We start from the raw sequence: 13,435 nt of genomic DNA, 5'->3' as shown, positions 1-13,435 counted from the left end.
GCTATCCTCATACCCCTGAGATACCTGAAATCGGACACCATCGCTGTGGCACAACAGGTAACCGAAGGAAAGGAGCTGCTGCATCATTCATGCGGGCCAATCAATGACCGGCACGGTTGAAACAGTTTTCAACCAGCAGGGAACCTAATGACCCCCCCACCTCCTCCCCCTTACATGAAAGAGCTGCAGTGGATCTGGAGTTGTGTAATAAGCCTGGTCTCAAAGACAAGCATGACATTTGCCGCCTTAACCACACTATCAACCTGTGTAGCTACCTTCAGAGAGTGATGAAATTGAACCCCAGGATCCCTCTATTCATTAAAATTTGTTAATGTTCTTTTGGTTCTTGCCCAGAACAGTGTACTGTCTCCTTTTAAATTTGACATACAAAGGTGCAACACTTCTGATTTGGCTGGGTTAAACTGCATCTTCCATTTCTCTGCCCATATCTGTAACAGTTCTACAGGATATCCCACTGTATTCTTTGCCAGTCAGCTATACTATCACACTGCCAATCTTTGTATCATCTACATATTTACTGATGCACCCATGCACATTTTCATCCAGGTCATTTATGTAAATCACAAACTGCAGAGATCCCAGTGCAGATCCCTGTGGAACACCACTAATCAGAAACCTCCAGTTAGAATCAGTCCCTTCAACAACTTCCCAGTGTCTTCTATGGACAAATTAGTTTTGAATACAATTCCCCATGGATCCCATGCAACTTAACAGTCTGGATCAACCTCCCATGCGGGAGTTTACTCGAACACCTGACTAAAATTCATGCTGACAACATCTATACCTCATCCTTCGTCAATAACCTTGTCAGCACATCAAAAACTCCATCGTTAGTGAGTCTAGACTTGCCCTACACAAAGCAATGCTGACTCTTCCTAATTAGGCCATTTTTTCACAAATGCTCATAAATCTGTATGAATTCTCTCCAGAAACTTCCTTACCACCGATGTGAGACTCAACGGGTCAATAGTTTTCAGGTTTAACCCTCGTTCCCTTCTTGAATAATAGATCAAAATTAGCTATCCACCAGTCCTCCAGGACCTCACCTGTGGTTAGGGTGTACACAAGGATACTGGTCAAGACCCCAGCAACCTCTTCAGTTGCCTCGCTCAGTAAGCTGGTGTATATCCCATCAGGCACTAGGGAATTGCCCAGCTTAATTTAAGAGACCTAACACTACTTCTCCCTTTACTTCCAAATGCTCCGGCATGTTTATACTCTTGGCAATGATCTCCCCATTCTCTACCACCTTCTGCTTGATAAATACTGATGAAAAGTTCTCATTAAGTCCCTCACCTACATCCCTTACATCCAGCAAATGTTTGCCCTTTATCCGTCAGTGGTCCTACCCTCTCCCTGGTTGTCCTCTTCCTCCTGATGTGTCTATAGATTGCCTTGGGATTGTCTATAATCCTACTTGCCTAGGACTTTTCATGGCTCATCCTGGATTTCATAATTCCCTCTAGAGTTCTGGCTTCTTTTTAATTCTCCAGGGCTCTGTTTGATGCTGGCTTCTGAAGTTTCATATATTTTTCCTTTTTCATCTTGACTTTCCTTGACATCCCTTGTTCTCTGACCTTGTGATCTGTGTCGTTCGTTCTGACTGTAAGATATATGTCCTGTACTCAGTGCAGTTAGACTTCAAACACCCTCCAAATGTTGGATGTGGACTTGCCCAAAGCAGTTTTTTTCCCTATTAACTCTCCTTAGTTCCTGCCGATTGCTCTCATAATTTACCCTTTTCAGTTGATTACTCTCTCGCCAGGTCCATGCATATCCTTACAGAGAGATGGATAGGACATTTCAGTACCACAGTAGAATTACAAGTGCACAGATATGCAAGTATTAGAAGAGAAGTAAGAAAGAATAAAACCTTAAAAATAAGATGTCCAAATTTACAAGTCAAACCTTACAAGATTTCCAAGTTTGCACCATCCAGATAAGAAGTGATAGAAGTATTGTACAGGGTGTTGGCGATAGCAGGGTCTGGTAAACAGAACTCTGTTTAACAGAGGTTAATAACAGTCTAACAGGAAAGCGTCATCACTTCCCCGGCTACTGGTTGGCTCATTTTAGTGACCTACTATAGCGGTTTTTGGAGCAGCGCAGTTGACTTAGTCTATTACTGAAAGTGTTCCTCTGTTCAGCCAAGGTGGCATGCAGAGGGCGGGAAACATTGTTCAGAATTGCAACGATTTTCCAGAGGGTCCTTTGTTCTACCACAGCCTCCAGCGTTTCCAGTTTAACCCCTATAATAGAACCAGATTTGCTCATCAGTTTATTGAGCTTGTTGGTATCACCATGTTGACTTCATTGCCTCAGCTCACCACGGCCTAGAACATTGTACTGGCGACAACAGATTGGTAGATAATGTGAAGAAGAGGTCTGTGTACTCCAAAGGGCCAGTCTCGTTAGGAAGTAGAGGCAACTCTGTCCCTCCTTGAATACAGCCTCTGTGTTGGTACCCCACTCACATCTGCTGACCCCAAGTTTCTTGTAGGTCCTCACCACATCCACGTTCTCATCATCAATTATGACAGGGAGCAGTACAGGCTTGATTTTCATAAATTCCATCACCATCTCCTTTGTCTTACTGATGTGGAGCTGCAGATGATTCAGCTTGCACCACTTGACAAAGTCCTCCACCAGGGCCCAGTATTCATCCTCCCCTTATACATCCAACTATTTCTGAGCCCACAGAAAATTTCTGCAGATGGCAGGACTCAGTGTTGTATGTAAAGTCCAAGGTATACAGGGTAAACAGGAAGGGATCTGTAGCTATGTTAAACCTTAAGGTGTTGTGTTCACCGTTTCTGAACTGCTCACACAGTGAAATGTTTATCACGTGGCCAGGCTCATTACCCAGCACCAGGTCCTTTACAGCTCTGTCATGTGAGGGCTTAGTTTACTTGTTTTCTATAGATGCTTCTACTGTGCTGGTCATAGATTAGCCCGCATGAATGATGCAGCAGCAGCTTCTCATTGGTTACTTTGTGTGCCTCGGCACCGGTGTCCAACTTCGGGTATCTCAGGGATAAAAGAACGGCAGGTGTGGGAGGCTCTGTCCTCTTTCATCCTCAGTGTCCACACTGAGGTTGTGACCATCATTGAAGAAACATTAGGAAAGTCTGCTGCGGATATCGAAGGCCCCATGTGCGTTCCTAGCAAAGTATCTGTTTGTGGAATATAGTTTTGTAGCTTGTGTAACTTGTGTGGGGAGGCGGGGATTGGATAGAACCTTTTACTGTTTGTAAATAAATAAGTCTTCCTTTTTTCAATCCTGGTATTGATCTTAGGAAAAAAAAGTGTGTATATAAACAGGAGGAGAATACCTCTGGTATGTATCTCAATAACAATACATACAGAAGGTAAAATAAACAGTATCAGAATCACAGTGTTGATCTACAAAGTATAAATTTGATACAGGATGTATAATACAGAATAAAAAGAATGTAAATCATTCTCCTCTTATCAATTTATGAATAAAGGAAGGACTATTAGAAAATCTATATAAAAAAAGAAAAAAAGCACTATTCTAAACAGGAAAAAAAAAGGACTGGGCAGTCCAACCTGAGAGAAACCCAAAAAAAGAGAGACTCTCTGATCAAATCCAAGGTTCTGAAAAATTAGCTGGAGGAGAATCAGTACAAAAATCAGATCCTATGAAAATATTGAATGAAAGGTGGCCAGATTTCTTCAAATTTAAAGGATGTTGTAATTAAATAATCAACGTGCTTATTCGTAATCAGTGTCTTCTGTCAGACTTACCAGACCCACGAACCTGCTTCCTCGGAACAAGCTTCCCCTCTTGTTAGGTTATCTGCATACTGATTTCAGAAACTCTTCTGCATGCACCTGACAAACGCTGACCCATCTATATCACTTGTACTAAGAAAAACCCAGTTGATAGTGGGGAAGTCTAAATTCCCCATGACAGCAACCCGATTGTTTTCACATCGGTCTTAATCTGCCTGGATAATGTTCCTCAGTGTTCATCAGATTTGATTCAATAGAACATTACAGCACAGTGCAGTAGCTTCGGCTCACAGAATCTTAGAAACTCCTCCAAGATCAAACTAGCTGCTCCCTCTTACATAGCCCTCCATTTGTCCCTCATCCATGTGCCTATCTACAACTTAGATTGGCACGTGGATGACAGACAAATGTAGTGCAGGTCATTCCATGCTCTCTTCAATCTCTATGTACAAAGACTTGCCTCTGACATTCCCCCTGTTCTTCTCCAATCACCTTAAAATTATGCCCAATCATCTCAGCCGTCTCCACCCTGGAGAAAAGTCTCTGGTTATCTACTTGTTCTCCTCTGCGTTTCATCTTGTGCACCCCTATCAAGTCAGTTTTCATCCTCCACTCTAAAGTGAAAAGCCCTTGTTTGCTCAACCTGTCCTCATAAGATGTGCTCTGTAAACCAGGCAGCCTCCTGGTAAACCTCCTCTGCAGCCCCTCTGAAGCTTCCGTATAATTTCTACAATGAGGCGCTCAGAACTAAACACTATATTCCAAGTGTGGTCTAACCAGGAATTTTAGATTTACAACATTGTGTGGTGGCTCTTGTACTCAAGGCCCTGACTAGTGAAGTCCGACACCGCATATGCCTTTTTAACCACCCTAACTTATGAAGAAACATAGAGGGATCTATGGATTTGGACTGTTATGCCTCTGTTCCTCTACACTGCAGACAATCCTAACATAAGCCTTGCATTCTGCCTTAAAATTCATCCTTCTAGAGTGAATTTCTTCACACCTTTCGAGGTTGAAGTCCATCTGCCATTTCTCAGATCAATTCTGCAACCTGACGCTGTAGTCTACGATAATATCCTACACTATCCATAACTCCAACAACCCCCATATTATCTACAAAGATACAAACTCCTCCCTTCTTCCTCATCCAAATCGTTTATATAAAAAGCCCTAAAACAAGGGGATCCCGGAACGGATCCGTGCCGAATACCACTGGTCTACAGCGAGAACCTCTAGCGAGAAAATGTCTTCCTCTGCCTTCCATGGACAAGTCAATCCCAAATCCACCAGCTAACTTTCTCTGGATAACATGCTTACTTACTTTCTGAAGGAGATCATCATGGTGAACCTTATCAACTGCTTTACTAAAGTCCACTTATACCAGATCAACTTCTCTACCTTTATCAATGTCCTTTGTCACATCGTCAACCAGACTCGTGAGACTTGATCTGCCCCTCACAAAGCCAAACTGACCTCCCCCAATCGGGTTCCGCTTCGACAAGTTCTCATAAATCCTGTCTCTAAGAATCTTGTCCAACAGTTTGCCCACCAATGAAGTAAGATTCTCTGGACTGTAATTTTCAGAGGCATCCCTACTCATTTCCTTGAACAAAGGGATAATACTTTCCATTCTCTAATTTCCTGGCACTAATTCTGCAGTCAATGATAGCACAAAGATTATTGCCAAAGGTGCGGCGATCTCTTCACCCGCTTCCCGCAGTAACCTGGGGTTATCCTGACCACACAAGTGGGCTTATCTATCCTAATGTTTTTCAGAAGTCCCTGTGCATCCTCTCCCTTAATATCGACATGTTCCAGCAGATCTGCCCATTTAATGCTGTCCTCATCCCTCCGGCTGGTGAATATTGAAGTAACATCTTCATTAAGGAACTACCCTACCTCCCTTGACTCCAGGTGCATGCCACCATACCTGTCCTTCGTAGAAAAGTTCTTCCAGGTCCATGCCTTTGACCGCAGGGCCGTCAGGCAGTGGTCAGCACGTAATGTCCTGCAGGCGCTGCAGGAGAAGGACGTGATGGACACAGTGGGGTGGTTCCCCGAGCAGACCGTCCAGTTCATCTGGCAAAATGCCTCATCACCAGACCTCACCAACAGGTGCCAGACCTCACCAACAGGTACCAGGACCTCGCCTGGCTGGCGGTGAGAGGGGCCCTCCCTGTCGGATCCATCCTGTACGCCCGGAACATCGTCTCCGCACCCCGTTGCCCACGGGAGGACTGCAGTGAGGAGGAGTCTGTGACCCACCTCTTCGCATACTGTGAGTTCGCAGAGAGGGTGTGGAGGAGGATGGACGGGCTAGTGTCACATTTCATCCCCAGCAGCTGCGTAACTGGGGACTCCCTGATCTACGGGCTGTTCTCGGGGACGCACACGGAGACCAACATCTGGTGCTGCTGGCAGATCATCAACTCGGTGAAGGACGCTCTTTGGTCAGCCCGAAACTTGATCTACCAGCACATGGAGATGTCCGTGGCTGAATGCTGCCGACTGGCACATTCTCGCCTGCAGGAATACGTGCTGAGGGATGCACTCAAACTTGGTGCTGCCACCGCGAAGGCCCGGTTAGGGTTCGTCACCCGCGGGAGCGGGACAGGTCATAGAAACATAGAAAATAGGTGCAGGTGCGAGTAGGCCATTCGGCCCTTCGAGCCTGCACCGCCATTTATTATGATCATGGCTGATCATCCAACTCAGAACCCCGCCCCAGCCTTCCCTCCATACCCCCGATCCCCGTAGCCACAAGGGCCATATCTAACTCCCTCTTAAATATAGCCAATGTACTGGCCTCAACTGCTTCCTGTGGCAGAGAATTCCACAGATTCACCACTCTCTGAGCGAAGAAGTTTTTCCTAATCTCGGTCCTAGAAGGCTTCCCCTTTATCCTCAAACTGTGACCCCTTGTTCTGGACTTCCCCAACATCGGGAACAATCTTCCTGCATCTAGCCTGTCCAATCCCTTTAGGATTTTATACGTTTCAATCAGATCCCCCCCTCAATCTTCTAAATTCCAATGAGTACAAGCCCAGTTCATCCAGTCTTTCTTCATATGAAAGTCCTGCCATCCCAGGAATCAATCTGGTGAACCTTCTTTGTACTCCCTCTATGGCAAGGATGTCTTTCCTCAGATTAGGGGACCAAAACTGCACACAATACTCCAGGTGGGGTCTCACCAAGGCCTTGTACAACTGCAGTAGTACCTCCCTGCTCCTGTACTCAAATCCTCTCGCTATAAATGCCAGCATACCATTCGCCTTTTTCACCGCCTGCTGTACCTGCATGCCCACTTTCAATGACTGGTGTATAATGACACCCAGGTCTCGTTGCACCTCCCCTTTTCCTGATCGGCCACCATTCAGATAATAATTTGTTTTCCTATTTTTGCCACCAAAGTGGATAACTTCACATTTATCCACATTAAATTGCATCTGCCATGAATTTGCCCACTCACCCAACCTATCCAAGTCACTCTGCATCCTCTTAGCATCCTCCTCACAGCTAACACTGCCACCCAGCTTCGTGTCATCCGCAAACTTGGAGATGCTGCATTTAATTCCCTCATCCAAGTCATTAATATATATTGTAAACAACTGGGGTCCCAGCTCTGAGCCTTGCGGTACCCCACTAGTCATGTGGGGAGGAGTAATCCCCTCATCAGCGGTGTGGATAGATGAATCAACATCGTAACTTTGGAGTGGCTGGACATGTGGAAAGTTATAGACCGTAAAGGAACTTCGGTAAAGGAATGAGATTCAACGCCTGGTTTTTATTGTAAATAATTTTTTATTCTTGACTAAGGTTTGAGAGTCAACTAATGAATTATTGTAAACATCCTTATTTTGAATAAGGACTGAGAGTCAACGAATGTTTTTTGTAAATAAGTTTATTTTGTAATATTTCTGAATAAAGTATATTTTTGGAAAAAAAGTTTGAGAAGCGTCTCCTGCGGCCGGAGTCTGATGTTCCGCTGACAGGTAGGAGCAGATTGCTCGGCCCATCGACTTGATGCCGGCTTCCTGGGGAGGGAGGGAGGGATCCCGGCAGAAGAAGGAGGGAAAGTGGGGGTGGGGGTGGGGATTTTATTGAAAGGATGAAGATGGTGTGAAAGGGGGCGGACAGGATGTTTGTCCCGGTGGGGACAGAAGGGGCTCGTCTGTGGAAATGTCTGAGCCCACGGTGGTGGCGAGCAGAGGGATTCACCACATTGGGGGGCAAACACCGGCAGACTGTTGACCTGCTACAATTGTCTGGGCAAAGTGGGGATGGGAGGGGTGTTGGGGGTCAACAACGGACAAGCCTGGGGTCTTACTGAATGACAGGACTGGCTGGATGGGCCGAGTGGCCTACTCCTGTTCCTGTTGTCTGTGTGTTCAAATCGAAGGAATAACCAGACCCTTCCTGGGCCTGCAGAATGTCCCAGTGGGTAGTGTAGAGACTGGGGCTTGGAGCCCAGTTGTTCCCAAACTCGGTCAACAATTTGGCTGAGATACCAAATCCTACATAGAAACATAGAAAAGCTACAGCACAATACCGGCCCTTCGGCCCACAAACCTGAACCCTAACATGTACTTAGCTTAGAAATTACCTGGGGTTACCCATGGCCCTTTATTTTTCAAAGCTCCATGTACCTATCCAGGAGTCTTACAAGACTCTATCGTTTACGCCTCCACCACCATCGCCGGCAGCCCATTCCACGCACTCACTACTCTCTGTGTAAAAAACCTACCCCTGACATCTCCTCTGTACCTGTACGTTTCTGAATCTGTTGTTGACAGTGAATTCATATTTATATGGCAAAATGATGCAAAATTCATTTTTTAAATTTTGTATGACACAGGTCTGTATAATTTATCTAATCTACATTCCAAAGTACAAATTCAAAATAAATTTATTATCAAAGTACAATGCATTGCCTTAAACAATACTGAGATTCATTGTCTTGTGGGCATACACAGTCAATGTAAGAGACACAATAGATTCAGTGAAAGACCAGACACAACAGGACTGACACAATGTAAGAAAGAGAACACACTGTGCAAATCCAAAAAAATAGAAAATAATAATAATAATATATAAATACTTGAGCAAAAATGTCGGAAACATGAGGTGAAAGGTCCTTGAAGGTGGCTCCATGGATTGTGGGAACGGGTCAGTGATGGGGTGGGTGACGTTATCTCCTTTGCTTCCAGTGTCTGATGGCTGTGGGGCAATAACAAGTCTGTGATGCTACTGCAAGTAAATGTTTCGCTGTGCCTGTAGCACCCTGTACTGTACTTGTGCACTCAGCAATTAAACTCAACTGAAAGTGAGAAAACCCCCTGAGGTTTGAGTAGTGATTGTATCATCAAGAGGCTTCAGGGTGACAAAGGGAAACTGAGTGAACGGGGACAGGTCAGCTGGCAAGGAGAGGTTACCCACTTCTGCAGGAGACACAGAAACACTGAGTGTGTTTAAATGGTGAGGGACTGATGTGCAGTGGGTAGGGAGGGAGGTGAAAGGTATTTACTGGAGGAGTTACTGGGTACAAGACTGAAACTATCCTCATACTCTTCCTTCAGACTGCACCCACAATACTGTGTAAAATCCTGCTCTCTTTCCTCACAGAGTTTAGTTGTGCAAATAATGAACTACTGGAGCACCTCAGGCAACACACATAAAATGCTGGAGGAAATCAGCAGGCCAGGCAGCATCTGCAGAAAAGAAGAAATAGTCAAAATTTTGGGCCGAGACCCTTCATCAGGACTGGGCCTCAGCCGCAAAGGCAGCATCTGGTGACAGAAATGGCCAGTCGAGATTTTGGGTCGATGCTCTCCCTCTGGACTGTAAGTGTAGGGGAGATGACGAGAGAAAAAGGGCCGAACTATTCAGCGAGAGCTGGATCCAGGAGAGGGGAGGTGAGAAGCTGGAAGTAGTGACAGGTGGACGGAGGTGAGTGTTCGGAGTCACACAGGGCTGTGGAAGATGGAAAGTAATTACACAGTGGTTTAAAAAAGAGGTTAGATAATATTTGTTATAGAGGGCATTCTTCCTAGTGATCCCAGAGTGGTGTTGTCATCCCAGAAGAAAGATGAAATGCGAGAACTGTTCCGTTTAGAGAATGTAGGTCTGAGAGACGAACTGATTGAAATGCAGAACATCATCAATGGTTGAACCAGGGACCACAGTCTCAGAAAAGGGGTGGACTGTTCAGGACTGGGAGGAGGGGAATTGTCTTCCCTCAGAGTATTGTGAATCACGAGACTAAAAAGGGCAGTGAATACTCAGTCAGCCTCCTCACAAAAAGCAGAGGTCAGCAGATGAGCAGAGACTGCAGGAAGCACAAAATTGAGGATCCGGCAGAAACATCAGGCGGCATCTGTGGAGGGAAATGAACAGCTGGAGGGAAATTTCAGGCCGAGACTGAGTCAGGGGACGGTGATTAGTATGGTGAGGGGAAGGGGTGGGGGCAGAACTGGGAAGATTTAGCGAAGTGTGAGATGGATCCAGGTGAGGAGGGTGATGAAAGATGGAGGAGAGAAGGGCGGAAGTAGTGATCAGGCCTGGGAGATCAGAAAATAAATTTACTTTGAAATATGCAATGAAATTACACACAGGTCACTATACAACCCTGAGATTTGTTTTCTTGTGGGCATACACATGAAATTGAAGAACCAGAATAGAATCAGCGAAGGACCATCCCCAACAAGGCCGACAAGCAAACACTGTGATAAAAACAATTGTGCAAATAAAAAAGTGAAAATAAAATAATAATGATGATGATGATGTGACAGGGTCCTGAATTACCCCTATGAACTGTGCTCGATTACTCTTATGAACTGTGCTTTTGAAAAGAGAGAGAGAGAATTATTTAACATTGACATCTTGTTTTTAAGAGAGAGAGAGAGAGAGACGAAGACTACTCACAGTATGTTTACATTTCCCAAGGACATTGCCTGCTTGTATATTCTTACACAGACAGAGAAGGGAGGAGTTATTTGAGAGACAGTTGGTACTCAGTATGCTGAGATAAATAGAAGGTCAGATGATAGACCTCAGGCACATGTTTTTGGACACTGAATGAGCTTTGTTGTGCCCACAGAAAAAGTGGGTTTTTGGAGGATTGATCAGTAGCTCTTGCAGTGTGAAAAGGGAGTGACCGATGGGGAGTTGTTTGTGTGTCCAATCCTCGCCTGGGTTGATAGCTCCACCACAGAAGAATGGTCCCCTTTGATCTGGTCACAGTTGGTGACTTTTAAAGGATTTCAGAGGACAATGGGAAGATCGATGGTGTCAGCTCACCTGAAGACTCAAATCTCTCCCTCTCTCTCTCACCCCATCACTACTCAACTCAATACCACGAACTGAACTGAACTTTACTCATCATTGTAAGACTATCTATTTACCCCTAGACTTGAAGAAGCTTGATTTTTGATATATTTCCACACTTACTTCTTTATAATCATCGCTAATCTGTTTGATTTATCTGCATTTATATTACTGTATTGTGTAATTACTAATAAATACCATTAGTTAATAGTAATAGATAGATAGATAGAATAGTACAGCACAGTACAGGCCCTTTGGCCCACAATGTTGTGCCAACCCTCAAACCCTGCCTCCTATATAAGCCCCCACCTTAGATTCCTCCATATACCTGTCTAGTTGTCTCTTAAACTTCACTAGTGTATCTGCCTCCACCACTGACTCAGGCAGTGCATTCCATGCACCAACCACTCTCTGAGTAAAAAACCTTCCTCTAATATCCCCCTTGAACTTCCCACCCCTTACCTTAAAGCCACGTCCTCTTGTATTGAGCAGTGGTGCCCTGGGGAAGAGGCACTGGCTATCCACTCTTATCTATTCCTCTTATTATCTTGTACACCTCTATCATGTCTCCTCTCTTCCTCCTTCTCTCCAAAGAGTAAAGCCCTAGCTCCCTTAATCTCTGATCATAATGGATACTTTCTAAACCAGTCAGCATCCTGGTAAATCGCCTGGTAATACTGGACTCCAAAGTGTTTTCCATTTCTGCTGGTTCTTTAACCCATCACGGGGTACGTGACAATGATAATAATAAAAAAAAAAGGAGCAAAATATCATCAAATAAAGAGTTCTTGAAAGTGAGTCCATAGGTTGTGGAAACATTTCAGTGATGGGATGAGTGAAATTGAGTGAAGTTATCTCCTTTGATTCATGATCCTGCTGGGTGAGGGACGATAGCTGTTCCTGAACCTGGAGTTGTGAGTCCTGAGGCTTCTGTACCTTCTTCTTCACAGCAGCAGCAAGAGGAGAACATGGTCTGGGTGGTGGGTGCTATGATGACTTACCTGGGACAAGCTGCAGTAGCCGGATCTCTGGCACTGAGTCTGGCTCTGCAGTGCAGAAGGGAGGGTGGAAAAAGAGGAGAGCGGTAGTGATAGGGGATTCGATAGTTAGAGGTGCAGATAGGAGGTTCTGTGGTCGTGACAGAGAATCCAGGATGGTTTGTTGCCTCCCCGGTGCCAGGGTCAAGGATGTCTCTGATCACTTGCATGACATTCTGAAGTGGGAGGGTGATCAGCCAGATGTCGTGGTGCACATCGGTACCAATGACATAGCAAGGAAGAGTGAGGAGGTCCTGGAGAGTGAGTATAGAGAGCTTGGTAGGAAGTTGAAAAGCAGGACCTCAAGGGTGGTAATCTCAGGATTGCTACCTGTGCTAGGTGCCAGTGAGGGTAGGAATAGGATGCTCTGGAGGATGAACAAGTGACTGAGGAACTGGTGTAGGGGGCAGGGTTTCAGATTTCAGGATCATTGGGACCTCTTCTGGGGCAGGTGGCACCTGTACAAGAGAGACAGGTTACACTTGAACTACAGGGGGACCAATATTCTTTCAGGGAGGTTTGTTAGTGCTATTGGGGAGGCTTTAAACTAGATTTGCAGGGGGATGGGAACCAGAGTGCCAGAGCTGACAGTGTGGCTGGGGTGAAAATAAATGACGTTGAAAGTTCAAGCAAATCCGCTGATAGAAAGGTTGTGAGTGGTGGTAAAAATCTTCTGAGGTGTATATATTTCAATGCTAGGAGTATTGTGGGGAAGGCGGATGAGTTGAGGGCGTGGATTGACACGTGGAATTATGACCTTATAGCAACTAGTGAAACTTGGCTACAGGAGGGGCAGGACTGGCAGCTTAATATTCCAGGGTTCCGATGTTTCAGATGTGATCGAGGCAGAGGAATGAAAGGTGGGGGAGTAGCTTTGCTTGTTAGGGAAAATATTACAGCAGTGCTCAGGCAGGACAGATTAGAGGGCTTGTCTACTGAGTCCTTATGGGTGGAGCTGAGAAACGGGAAAGGTATGGCCACATTAGCGGGATTGTATTACAGACCACCCAATAGTCAACGAGACTTGGAAGAGCAAATCTGCAGAGAGATAGCAGGCAACTGCAGGAAATATAAAGTTGTGGTGGTAGGGGATTTTAATTTTCCATACATTGATTGGGACTCCCATACTGTTAAGGGTCTAGATGGTTTAGACTTTGTAAAATGTGTTCAGGAAAGTTTTCTAAATCAATATATAGAGGGACCAACTAGAGGGGATGCAATATTGGATCTCCCGTTAGGAAACGAGTTAGGGAAAGTGACGGAAGTCTGTGTAGGGGAGCACTTTGGTTCCAGTG

Source organism: Mobula birostris, chromosome 3 (assembly GCF_030028105.1).
Source record: "Mobula birostris isolate sMobBir1 chromosome 3, sMobBir1.hap1, whole genome shotgun sequence".
Lineage (NCBI taxonomy): Eukaryota > Metazoa > Chordata > Chondrichthyes > Myliobatiformes > Myliobatidae > Mobula > Mobula birostris.
The sequence above is the reverse complement of the archived record's forward strand: the minus strand, read 5'-3'. Positions refer to the sequence as shown.